General features: G+C 35.5%; 1 long non-coding RNA gene across 1 annotated transcript; it reads left to right on the top strand.

Annotated features, from left to right (window-relative positions):
- Nucleotides 1-6650: 6650 nt before the first annotated feature.
- On the top strand, nucleotides 6651-7848 carry LOC138332757 (uncharacterized). Its single transcript, XR_011209864.1, has 2 exons — nucleotides 6651-6701; nucleotides 6980-7848. It is a non-coding gene; the product is annotated as an uncharacterized lncRNA (long non-coding RNA).
- Nucleotides 7849-14682: the final 6834 nt, after the last annotated feature.

The following is a 14682-nucleotide window of genomic DNA, read 5'->3' as shown; positions in this document are numbered from 1 at the left end:
GCGGCCCCCAGACCCCCGCCCTTCTTCGCTTTATGTCCATATACATATTAAGATTTTGATATTGCAATTCTGTAAGTAAAAAAAATTAAATCAAACTTCAAATAAAAAATATGACATTTGACACGAAAACCTTAAATAAACATCCTTAAATGGCTTCAATTATTTTCTGGAAAATGTGTTCATGAAATCCTCAGAATGCAGGATTTTGCACCATTTATTCGAGAGCTTTCTGGGGGCCTAGGCGGCCCCCAGACCCCTCGCCTGATTTGCTATGTCCCACGCCCCCATATCTAACCTCAAAACCTAAATCCGCATTTGGATTTTACCTTACAGTCAAGCACAAAGACGATCCAGATCACCTGCTCGGCCCAATCGGAACACCTCGCCTTTTTTTGACAAACTGTTTTGAGATCCGCAGGACAACGGCCAAATTACCAACTACCTGTAGGACTACATGTATACATGTATCACAGGGGGTTACCTCCCTTGTAAAACAAAAAGCCTTATTCTTGTCCATTTCATAGCTCTACATTTTTTCTACATGTGCATTGTAGATCTACATGTAAGTAAATTAATGACAAGAACAACTTCCCTGTTATACTATCTAAATTTGTGTTTTAGAAGGTGTGTTTGTGATTTATTTATTTAAAGCAACACAAATGCTTGAACAAGAATCATCAGAAGATTTTTTTTTTTAGCTGTGATTTTTTTCAGAGAAATTCAATCCAACGATAACCTTTTAAGAATGGAATATATAACTTAACACATTACACATTTTTTGAAGATTGTGTATACTGTAATGTCATTGTACCCCAGTTTGTGCGTTATTAAACCGTTAATTTTTTACCAAAATATCAGTGTAATTTTGTGTGATGATCGTCCGATATTGGAACCCTTAAGGCCGGATACATATGATACATGTCGTTGTGTATACACCGGTAAGTTTTTGTTTATATAGTAAGAAAACTATATAGACGTTTATATCTAATTTGGCTTCAGTCCGTGATTTTGGTTGCGCGGCATCATCAGTTCAATCAATATATCATAGGAAATGTATTCTACAGAAAATAATTTATAAATACAATGTATATATATACATAAATATATACAATTAAGGAAACATTATCGTAAATATTACAAACGCCTCTTCTAATTATAGGTGAGGGTTGGTACCAGTTAGGTGACTTACCGGACTGGTAGATTGAATTTTTATTGATTTAATTGGCTTATAGATATAATAATATGCATTTTTATTGGTCAAACTTTCACTCCAAAATTCTATCTTTGAAGACCTTTCCTTTGTCTGTGGGCAGTTCACAGAAAGAAGAGTGAAGATATAAGATTCATGTTATAAAACGTTCATTTTCAACAAAATTGTTGATGTCATTAAAACCAAGGACGTATATTTATAAATCCTTGTTAAAACATACGGTCCATTATCGCTGTCTAAAATACCTATAAGTACAGTATCGCTTTAAAATACAAAAACTTGAGCGGGACGTGTGGCAGAACGGACTTGTAAAAAAGAAAGAAACAAACAAAAACTTAAAACATCCCTCAAGCAAAAAGGTTATTTTATGTGTTAAAGACGCACAAGGTCAATTGCATTTTTAAAAGGATTTTACAAATATACCTTTCTTATTTTGCAAGAACAGTGACAGTGGCGTAGGAAGATGAAACGTAATGGGAGAAGGTAGGGAAAGGCCCTCAATATTTTGTAACCCCCCCAAGCGCCCCGCACCCACATGGATACTTTATAAAAAAAATTTTCATATATCATTACATATAACCCTTGTACACATCTATAGACAGTAGCGTCGCTAACAGGAAATTAATGAATACACAAAGTAGCGTGCGAGCGCCAAAGTCTCGAGATTTTGAATGTTTGGGGGTCTGGGGGTATCCCCCGGAGAAAATATTAAGATTCAGAATGACTGAGATAAGTTTAAAGATGTATTTTGATGATTTTGGAGCGCTGAAGGCGCGAGATTTTGTTGTTTGGAAGGTCGAGGGGTCTCCGAAAAAAATATTACGATTTAGAATGGCTGAGATGAGTTTTACGATGATATTGCGAGCGCCGAAGGCGCGAGATTTTGTTGTTTGTGGGGTCCAGGGGTGTCCCCCGGGAAAAAAATATTACGATTTAGAATGACTGAGATGAGTTTTACAATGTATTTTGTTGATTTAAAAGCGTTCCTAACACGGTAATTTTTCGATTTAAAGTACCTGCATTTAGAAATGATAATTGTGAATGTCGTCATACCATTATGCAACCCTGCTCGATCTGAACCACAAGGACCTGGCACGAAAATTTTTAACCAATAGTATAACATATATATATTATAGTATCGATACTATAATATATATATGTATACTATTGGTTAAAAATTTTCGTGCCAGGTCCCTGTGATCTGAACATGTACATGTGTACCAAATTCACACCATCGGCACATTGTTGTGTATCTCAAAAAATAATAATGAATTAATTGTCTTGCTAAAACATATAACAAACGAATCTTTTAAGAAACATTTTTTGAAACACTATTATCTCTTGATGGACATTTTAGTCTAGTTTGAGTATATCTAGTTATCATTATTACAAGGTTTGAACATTACATGCTTGAAAGTTTTGGGAAACACGCCGCGCAGCGGAAAATTTTCTAAAAATGAAGTACGAAAAATGTGCAGGATGACACTTTTTTCTTTCAATGTGCATTCAATGTGCATTTTTTAGAACATCACATTTGGCGTAAATGGGGGGACATGTTTGCAATGTCGCCCCCGCCTCCTACGCCCCTGAGTGTTAATGACTGTATATCTGTACAGATTGAAGAACTAAAATGCCGCGGTACCACAAGAAATTTGAAGACAACAACTATCGGACATCAGTTTCATAATAGAGATACGCAATTAAAAAAACACTTTATATTTGACCCATATTTTCCACATTTTCTCTATCTACTGACTGCAAGGAAGGATTTTTTAGAGAGACGAGCGAAATTTTGGCCGAACTTGTTCACTTGATACCTTCGAATCAGCCAAAATGTGATAAATATATTTATGCTTATAATTATTACTACAGAAGCAATAAAAAATCAATTCTAGACATTAAGATAAATTAAGTATTTTAAGACAATTATATGAAAAAAAGAAAGATGAAAAACACGATAAACATTAATTGATCGTTTTACTTTCTATTGTTTTATTTACATGTACATGTACTTTCATACCACAATACTTTGAACTACAGTTGGGAGCAAACTAAACTTGGTATCTAGTGCACTTTGTAGTGCACACGTAGTGAACAACGTAGTGCACTAGACTAAACATTGTAGTGCACTAGAGTGCACTACGATGTGAACTCCAGTTCACTACAGTGTTAACTCTAGTGCACTACAATGTTAACTCTAGTGCACTACAATGTTAACTCTAGTGCACTACGTAGTGCACTTCAGTTTTACAGTGCCTGTACGTGATACACACATGTTCCAGTATAACCTTACAAATACAAGTATATATTCAAATTTGTGGTATAACTTATATTCATTTTGAAATAAATAAATGAATGAATTTTCCGGATACCATATGGATCCTTACAATTACTAACATTGAATTGTAATATGGAGGATGAAAGTAATCCCAACAGTGTGTATGGACAATTAAAATTGTCAATTAAATAACTTGTATTTTTAGATACAGTGTTCATGAAGCTACATTTGTTCTAGCTAGATTATAGGTTTTACCAGAAATTTATACAATATATTATCTAAATATCTGATTTTACACGTTCATTCACGTAATCACATCCTTTTCTTGGACTAGTATGTATGATGGTCGTATGTATACCTGAGCCAGCATGTTAGTTAAATTTCAGGTAAAACAATTCATGTCCAGAGGGCAGAATAAGTGTCAGAGTGGCGAAATACACATACAATATACATGTAGCTAGGTAGGTTTGGGGTGGGGATGGGGTATAAAGGAGCCCAAGGGGTATTGTCTCGAAGCATGTTTGGAATACACATATACCGGGGGTATATACATGTACACGTACAATTACATGTCCATGTACACATGTCCATGTGTAGTATGAATTTAACTATATAGTACATAATTAATAAACCCCTCTCCATCTCCTCAAAAAATATAAATAAAATATAAAACAAGATACAAAACAATGTGAATACATTATCTTCATTTTGAAGGGAAAAAACAATATTATAACAATTATTCTCAATTGAAAGAATAGGCGTATTTTGATAAAAAGTAGCATTAAGTTTATTATTATATGAAACAAAACCACATGGGGTCAAGTAGACAGTTGACTTTACTAAACTAATCAGGTACAGAAGCTGTCACAGCATGCTATATATCTATTGAATTGAATGCTATAATGGACCCCCTGGGGTTAAAGAAAATAGGTATACCTTACCTGTGACGCCTGACTGATCATCTCAGGTAAGGTGTCACCTCAGGTGGTGGGATGGGGAAATAGGGAGAAAAGGGTCCTACGCCTAGTGACCATAACGACAGGCCTGTGTGCCAAGAGTTTACAGTATAGGAGATTTCAGAAAAGATGGCGTGACGTCACAGAAAGTTTACATCCGGGTCCTCAAAGGTACAAACACAGTATGGCGACTAATAAAAACAATAACAGATACGTACATCGCTGCTAATAAAAACAATAACAAGATACGGTAACAATCGAATACTCGATACTTGACAAAGTATACTCATTCATACTTGCAAATTCCTCAATTTTAAAATTGTTTCTTATTGTTTCAGAGGTTACAGATCATTTATATATTTGTATTTACAATTGTTATTGCTGAATATATCTAATTTGTGTGTAGATAGAGTGTTGAAGCCAGCTTGCCAAGGCGGGATGTCGGGCCGTCACAGTACCCGTTTTTTCTTCACAGGTAGAAATCCTGTTGTGAAAAGTTATGAATAGATCATTGATTTTATTGTGTAACGTTTCTGTTATACATGAAAAACTTGTTTCACAATACTATTAAATATAACGAAATCGTGAACCACATTTGCCATGACACAGCGGCCGCTTATGGTGCATGGAGCCTTCTAGCTAGCGAAGATTTGATCACCTCAGGACAGACAGCCCATAGTTGGGAGAATTTAATAATATAAAATACGTAAGAGAGTTACACCAACATCATATCTCGAATAAGAGACTGTAAAATTATATATATTTACGTTCTTTTCCGTGTATATCTTCCTTTTAAAGGAATGCTATAAACCACTGTGTTACACTATTATATGCAAGATCTTCGCAATTGATACATGTTTACGTAAACGTAAGGCTGCCGGAGATCTCGAGAAATTAAAATGGTGAAATCGTTCAGTTTTAATGCTGTAGAGTTTATTTTTTAATGTCAGTCGCTTTTATTCCATGGACTGCTAGTGAAGTCTCAAATTGAAGTGATATTACTTTAAAATAATTTGAATGCATGTTAGATAGACTACATTTAGATTTTATGAATACAGATCGTAATACTGTAAATGCCGACCAGGACACATTGCGCACGGCTTCGAAAATCCTAAAATACTAAAAGTTTGTTTAAAAATACGATAAAAAGTAACTATAAACTGACTCATTTGTCCAAAATCCAAAATTTCTGACGAACAAATTATCTAGAATACGTAATTTTGTGACTCTAAAAAAGGGCGAAATTCGAGATCTCGGCAGTACTGTACGTAATGGCTGCCGTGCGCTTGGGGTGATCTACGAAAGCAAACTTTAATTTGGTGACAATCACACATCTTAAGGTGTTTTACAAAGTAAGACTAAGAAAACAGTGATCGCTTATTAAAATTTCAGTACTATATTTGCGGAACTTGGAATTTAATTTGTAATTTCAAGCTGATATTTGCAATATTCTGTCAAGGTTTACACATAATGGCGATCGTGTTTTTCCTCGTGGCGGCCGAAAATGGAGTATAAACATCGTAAAATATATGAATACCATATATTTATATCTGTATATTATTGTTACATATTTTTATTTACACCTTTTGAAATTAAGATAAAGTAACAATTCTCGGATGGTCGTACTATTTATTACAATAAAATGTAAACAAAAATCGAAGCGGCTGTGTTCTACGGAGCCCGCGAAGGGACATGGAAATATATTTATTAATCCGTGCAATCCGTCCGCACGGATTACTAATCCGTGCAGACGGTTTGTGAATCCGTGCAGACGGTTTGTGAATCCGTGCACACGGTTTACCAATCCGTGCACACGGTTTGTCAATCCGTTCGCACGGATTACTAATCCGTGCACACGGTTTGTCAATCTGTACACACGGTTTACCAATCCGTGCACACGGTTTGCCAATCCGTGCACACGGTTTGCCAATCCGTGCACACGGTTTGTGAATCCGTGCACACGGTTTACTAATCCGTGCACACGGTTTGTCAATCCGTGCACATGGTTTACCAATCCGTGCACACGGTTTGTCAATCGGTTCGCACGGATTACTAATCCGTGCACACGGTTTGTCAATCTGTACACACGGTTTACTAATCCGTTCGCACGGTTTGTCAATCCGTTCGCACGGTTTACTAATCCGTGCACACGGTTTGTCTATTTGATATATTATTAAACCGTGACGTGTACATTGAACATTGAACCATCGACTACCTTCGAGTCAATTGATTATAGAGGGCATGGCGGCAACATGAGGTAAGGAAATCTAGGTTTAATTAATGGATAATACAATGGAGACCTATAAACATGTATCTTACAAAACGTTTAATGTGTTTTTTTAATGGATGCCTACAGATTATTTATTATTTTCAATTTGTAAGTATGAAGTAAACGACATGTTATAAGTATGCTTAGAAGTCGATGTTAACATTTTAAATAATTAGATCACAGAGTAAAGAGTAATATTAAAAAATATACACAATGCATGTATATATGTACTTCATCTAATAGACAATTTCTTCTTTATATTCCAGTTGACGGCAATTCAAAAAACAATGACACGTGCTTCCATTACGGGAAAAGTAGTCAAATATTATTGTGTAACTCAACGGAGAGACGACATACGGTGGTAAAACGATACCAAAGTTTTTAAGAAGAATACCGGTTGCCTGTGTTTCAATGTGATGCTAAAATGGCTCTATCTAAAATCTGACATTGATTAGTTAACCATATTATTAATTGTCCTTAAAATAATGTCACGCTCGTCTGGTGATCAAGGATAAGATCAGACAGGGCTATAAAAGGACGAGTCTTATCGAGAGAAAAAATAAAGACAGAGTACGTATTGGGAGAAAACCATCGATATGTTTCAAAATCCTGACAACTGCCCCACTCCACATAGGTTTCGAACTCAAAAGTGAAAGACATCGCGCGACTGTCACTAATTTGACCAAAGACCAATAAACACTGCCATTAAAAAAAAAAGTTTCTTTAAAACTACATGTGAAGAAAATATTCATTGAGCTGTTTTTTTCGTCTGACACAGTGATAGTCAACTAACGCACGATGATTTACAACGAGGCGGAAAGCATAAGACGACCCGCGTTATGAAGGTGAACATTTTATTTAAATTGTTCAGAAGATGATGATAAGTATAGTGTTAATTAACTTTTGCAACTCTACAAAATTATCAGTCTCGTTTTATATTCCTATTTTTTAAAATAAAAGGTGTTTCGAAAAGGTACATGTTTTGGGGTTTTATGTCAAACGGGATATTTTCCATGGATTTATTGTTGACTTTAATAAAAAAAACATGTATATACGCTGACTGATACACAAATGTATCTCATTATTTTACAAATGATAGTTGATTGATTGTCACAATAAATCGATTTGTTTTGGCTACGTTTTCACATTTTTTTGTTACATGTATAATCAGTGTATGTATGCTGACCTGTACATATGAAAATATTTACATTAGCAATATTTAAATGAGTTGTAACATGGTCCGTCTTCATATAGTGGTGAAATACATGTGCAATAATCTAGTATTAAATGGACACAATATATTGTTTGTTTCTTAACATCAACCTGTACATGGATTCGTTCACTTTTAAAATTGTACAGTTGTCCTCGTCCGAATGTTGGAGCTCAAAGGCATCTGCAAATTAATTAGTTTATAGACATGTATAACCATTTTCAGTCGTTGTATAGATTTATATAATAAATCGGCTGGAATCATACTCTACATGGTGTACATGTATAAGACAAATGTAAGATTTAGACCTTTAAAACGTATTGTGGTAGACACAGGTCATACAATGTTTTCCATACTCGAGTTCAAGCTCGTAACTTTTAACAAGTAACTCACCCTGTGGAATATATTCTGTATGCAACAACAACGACGACTCTTGTAACCTGTATTTCTATAAACTGTAACTAATTATCAGATCCCTGTGTTGGGCTTACTGACGACTGGGAACCAATCTGACAATGTGACGTCTAAAGACGATATCAAGTTTGGTAATATGACCGAAGGCTTCAGTAAGCATAAATTATGCAATGTTAAAAAGTTCAATTTATGGAAATAACGGAGCCGAATTTTTTGTTTATTTTTTATCCATATATATTCACACACTATCCTTGTCCCAAAATCCCATTTGAGAAGGAAACCCAATATAAGAGAAGAAAGAAACTTTTATTTCCGTAACAGATATGCCGTTTTTGGTCAGGTGATTATATTGGACGTTAGGATATCACTTGAACGCTTGCAAATAAAGAGCAACAGCACTGAGCTTCTGTCGGATGAAGATCACGTTCGTCGGATCTTAAAAGGCTTTGAATCGCTTGATTATATAATGAGCTGACTTCAAACATCGCATTCCCGCTGATGAGATTTTTTTACAGTGGATAAAAAAATGGCGGCCGCAAATTGAAGCTGTCAGTGTGTAGGATTAAATTTTGAAGAGTGTGTTTTTTCTTTATTTTCATGTACGAAGGGCTGCGACCTTATAAAGACAGTTCGGACTAGCTTCAATGTTATTTTTGTAATATTCTTTGAACTTTTTCGGCTGAGCGTTGTAACAAATTTCGAAACATGAGGTGCGTGTACTTTCAAGTAGGAGTGGATAACATTGGCGAATACAGAGGAGATGTGGCCTGAAAATCCAAGCACTGTGTTATTCTTTATATACAGGCACATATGACTTAATTAACACAGAAAGGCACAAATATATGTGTTTTTTTTTTGTTTATTTTTTTTAAATATATACATGTACCATACACATCGTTGTGTGCAGCAATGTTTTACAGAATTTGGTAAAACACCATAGAGTATTTAGGTACACATTCCTTGTTTTGTGGAATCGCCTTGGCGTCGGCGTCAGATTTGGTTTTGGTTTGTTAGCCGTTGTAAATGACATTGCTTTCTACATTATTATATGGTCATTATTGCTGTATATGCAAAACATTTAAAGGGAGAAAATGTAAGATTTTGAGAATTCCAAGAACCTCAATTTACCTGCATGGTTCAGCGCAAAAAAAAAGGATGCCCAGTGAGGGGCGGTCATCCTTGATACTCCATGGGTTGCTATCACTGACGATATATCCACGGTCGATATAAAAACAGTCATATTAACCACTGGGTTATCGAGGATGAGTAAAGATTAATAAGTTATCTTGTAGAAATTATGATGTGCTTTGTTAAAGATAGGATATTGACTGAATAATGGGAAAACATGAAACTCGTGCTTGTATTTCGTCAATCTATAATATGAAGTGATTCTTCGCAGCCTCCTATCTATACACCACACACTACAGCGATTTCTCTTGTACACGATGTGAACCACAGTAGGGAACAACCAACAAAATGAGAAAAAGACCTTCGAAATGGCCCCTGTGTATACGAGCCCAGGATAAAATTTAACCCGGCCGCTGATTGGCTGGCTAATTATGAATTTCAAAAGTAAAAATGTTTTCTGACAGGTATTTATTCCTAGATAACCATGAATTTGGAAGTTCATATTTAGATTTAAGTTCAAAATATCAATTTTGATAATGAATAGGTAAAAATATTAGAATTTCAGGATTTTTTAGTGCAAAATGCGCCTGATTTCAATAAAGCTACCCTGGGTGGAGTTTGAGCAGAAGGACCCATTTTTGTTCTATCTAGTGTTATATGAGAACCTAGACTTTAATTATAGAACTCAATAGATAACTAATATTCCTCTGTTTTAATAATACAGTACAGTTGGTTGTTTTCTATAAGGACGCAATCCTTGATCACAGGGACTTGATGGTCCATATGTGTACTTAAACTCGTAATATTGGACATACATGTACACTGTCCTCCAAAAGTTTTGTTACACATGGATTTTTGTCAAAACTATTTTATACAGAATCTAGACACTTGTAACAGACCTTTTGGATGGCAATGCATATTATATGTTTTAAGGGTCTAGATTAAAATCGGTAAAAATCATACCTCTTTGTACTGTATACAGTTGTATACATAGGGAAGAAAGTTTTGAACTCGCGATCCAGAGGTTTGTGGTAATATGTCAGGACATCTGAACCACTTGGCAACTCTCCTTTAACTAATTCTTAGGCTTCTATATTGTGCACGCGTTTAGAAATGATATGATAGCTACGGCAACTTTAGAATTAATTATAGGTATTGATATTACATATGTAGCATTCTTGAATAATGACAACATAAAGAGTAGGGCTCCAATCGGTCAGACAACCGAGTAATGTCCCGACAAGCAAGGTAGCCCGAGTTACTAAGACACTGATACCAAACTATAGAGTATGATTTTTTACCTATTTTTTATCTAGCCTCTAAAACATCTAAAATGGTCTGTGGGCACTCTGGTGTGTCCATGGTTATATAAAGTGTAACTAATTCTCATATCCCTGTGAATCAGGCGTAAGCTGGCATGCTGCCCCTAATTATATAAATTGCCAGTTCGAAACTGTCTTTTCGATGGCTATGGCATAATAAGGCACTACTCATATATCGAAGGTACACAGTTTTCCCCGACTGTCACGTCACATTCTAAGACGTTGTTCCATCTATTTAAAACGATGTCTTATATTCACTTGAATTTACACAAAATTTCAGGATTACTTTAAATTTAAATACGTCGCATTTTAATTAATTTAAGTTTATCCGTGAAGACAGTCCCTTCATTGGTCAGGAACTAAGATCATTCATTATTTCTGACAATTATCTGCACTGTACTTAACAGTTTATTAAGCCCGTTGTATCACCGTGGATAATATCTATAGGGGTATTTTAAGCTTGCAGAAACTTTGGGTTGCTAAAAGGACTTAAAGGATTTATCCCAATGACCAATGTACATATTCCACATCAAAACTAAAGTTATGATTTTTAATCAAGCGATTCAATGGATATATTTGACGAAATATCGCTTGTCCAATGGCATACATGTACATCCGTCACCCATACCTGTAACAGAAAAAATACAATATTTTGCATAAACTTCAGACAGTACACTGTAATACCACATTTTATCATATGTATCCCAAAATCTGGATTTAATTATAAGCCATTATCTTCTAACAATATTGTATAAGAACGTCGTATAAACTCGAAGAAAAACGTGACAATTGTACACCTGGTATGTTTTCTCACATCATTTTGATGACATTAACACGAAGTAAGAAGTAGAATACAGCTATTCTCCCTAACAAAATAATACAAAGAATTGACCAAAAAGGTTAAATAAGAGAAAGTAGCATGTCCTTACCTTATATAACCGTGTAATCCTTAATACAAGTCCGTGTAAACCCTAAGTATTGAATTGAACCCTTGTCCAGTGAAGATAGTAATCCCAGTGCATAGATATAGTCTAATTATAGGCGGATTGGTAAACCGTGCGGACAGATTGTCAAACCGTGTGCACGGATTAGTAAACCGTGCGGACGGATTGACAAACCGTGTGCACGGATTGACAAACCGTGTGCACGGATTGGTAAACCGTGTGCACGGATTGACAAACCGTGTGCACGGATTGACAAACCGTGTGCACGGATTCACAAACCGTGTGCACGGATTGACAAACCGTGTGCACGGATTAGTAATCCGTGCGAACGGATTGACAAACCGTGTGCACGGAATGGCAAACCGTGTGCACGGATTAGTAAGCCGTGCGCACGGATTGACAAACCGTGCGGACAGATTGGCAAACCGTGTGCATGGATTAGTAATCCGTGCGAACGGATTGACAAACCGTGCGGACGGATTCACAAACCGTGTGCACGGATTAATAAATATATTTCCATGTCCCTTCGCGGGCTCCGTAGAATAATGTTATGCTAATAAGTCTCATCAATATTTTCCTTCTAATGTGCTTAAATAAGCCAAAATGTGTATGTTTACAGAAAATTAAGCTAGCAAAAAATTATTTGCTAGAAAATATCAATGACTTATTGTTTTCCGATTTCTTCCTAAATGTACAACTATGGACTAAGGAGATTGGTGAAAGTTGGGTAACAAACTTTAATTGTCAAAATTGCCAAAATGTCTGTGTGTCAGCCATTTTGTTTTCCAATTGCTGGCAAATGAAATATGCAATACGATGAATCAAGGGGAACCTAGCTATTTTGCAACTAACTTAAATTGTCAAAGTCAAAGATGGCTGTCTGTCAGCCATCTTGTTTTCCAATCCCCCTTATATGGAATATGAATAACAAGGTACAGACAGAAACCTACATATGGAGTTTTTAAAAGATTCCTACTTTCTGAGAAATAGTGATAACAAGAATTATTTTAAAGGACAGACAAAGGCAATTGGATAATCCATCATCTGACGCTGCATCCTGGGCTCTTGAAAAGGTGATCGGGTAAATTACATTTAAAGATAATTTTTAAACGCTTATATGACATAAAATAATTCCAATAGAAATAAGATATTTACACAGGTAATTAACTAATCACCTTTTTAATAACTGGGCATTGTTGAACATCAAATAATTTGCTGTTCAGCAATTTGTTTCATTCAATGCCAAAACAAAAGTTTGAAACTACTGTTAAAATGATAATGATTTATTTCCTCTATACATTAAATACATCTTACAGATATCAAATCTGTACATCAATACATGCAATGGAGAACCACTGAACACGAATATCTAACCTTAATCATACCACACATTCAAGCCCTTATACTTTCTCCTCCGTAAACATTGCAAGTCTGTATCTGTACCTTATAAATGTATTAACTGTTGAGACAACCCCTTCGTACATATAACATAATATCACATATTACAGTAAAACAATTGTAAGAATATAGTTCACAAGTCCTTGGTTCTAATTTCAAATCGAGAACTGAAAATACTAATTTTTATGAACATTTACAATTAACACAGAAAAGTCTATAATTTACCTTGCATACAGTAGACTGATTTATAAACATTTCTTACGGAAGGGTTTCACACCTGTAGTAGTTAAAAAGTATACAATCACTCACAATAAAAAATCATTTAAGGCCATTAGTACTTGTTTCTACAAATTTTCTTGTCTTGCTGGGCAAGTAATGCAAATTCAGTTTTTCATGATTCATACATGATTCCATCTGATTTCATTTACTGGAATTGATATCTGCTTTACAGGAGTCTCTTGTTTCTATTGAGAATACTGAATAGGACGCAAGTAAACATGTGTGCTACCCCAACTGAGAACGATTCGTGTATATAAACCCCTACCGCTCTACCGCTGACTTGTACCGATGTATCGAATGAGTGTTACTGTAGCCGTGCTATTTATAGACTCGAGTACTGTCGCCAAACCCACAGGTAAATCGCGGATTGAAACTGGCTACACTTAGCTGTACCAACCGCTTGAAGTGTCGAGCATGTGTATATTTCTAAAAAAACAATCGTAATTGTTACAAATATTTGGAATCTGTTATTCAAATAATATCTTATACATTCTAATATTGGATTTTATATATCAATATAAATACGTGTGTGTAAACCATAACCTTTTATTCGTACCTGTATATCTGAAATCAGAAGCTACACATAGCCACACAAAGTATAAAAATTTCTCAGTTCGCTCTGTGGAATATCCCCTAAAGCTGTGAGAACAGCCAATTCTGTGTAGTTCTCGGTAAATTCTGTATCGTTTCGGAGACGGTGTCGCATAGCATGAAATACACTAGTGAATATAAAACTCTGAATTTCCTCGTTTTTGGGTAGTTTTAAGCAACAACTCTGAGTTTTTCAGCGTGTCACGATTATATTCAGTGTGGTCAGGTTATATTCAGAATTAAAACCGAAAACTCAGCGTGTTACATTATATTCAGAGTGAAGACCGAAAACTCAAGAGTGTACTATTAAACTCAGCGTGTCAGATTAAACTCTGCATGTTCGGTTATATTCAGAGTGAAGACCGAAAACTCAGCATGCCCGATTATATTCAGCGTGTCAGATTAAACTCAGCATGTTCGGTTATATTCAGAGTGAAGACCGAAAACTCGGACTGGAAGATTATATTCAGCGTGTTAGATTAAACTCAGCATGTTCGGTTATATTCAGAGTGAAGACCGAAAACTCGGCATGTCCGATTATATTCAGCGTGTCAGATTAAACTCAGCATGTTCGGTTATATTCAGAGTGAAGACCGAAAACTCAGCGTGTCCGATTATATTCAGCGTGTCAGAGTAAACTCAGCATGTTCGGTTATATTCAGAGTGAAGACCGAAAACTCGGA

The sequence above is a fragment of the Argopecten irradians genome, chromosome 10 (genome assembly GCF_041381155.1).
Source record: "Argopecten irradians isolate NY chromosome 10, Ai_NY, whole genome shotgun sequence".
In the NCBI taxonomy this organism is placed as follows: domain Eukaryota; kingdom Metazoa; phylum Mollusca; class Bivalvia; order Pectinida; family Pectinidae; genus Argopecten; species Argopecten irradians.
The sequence above is the reverse complement of the archived record's forward strand: the minus strand, read 5'-3'. Positions and strand labels throughout refer to the sequence as shown.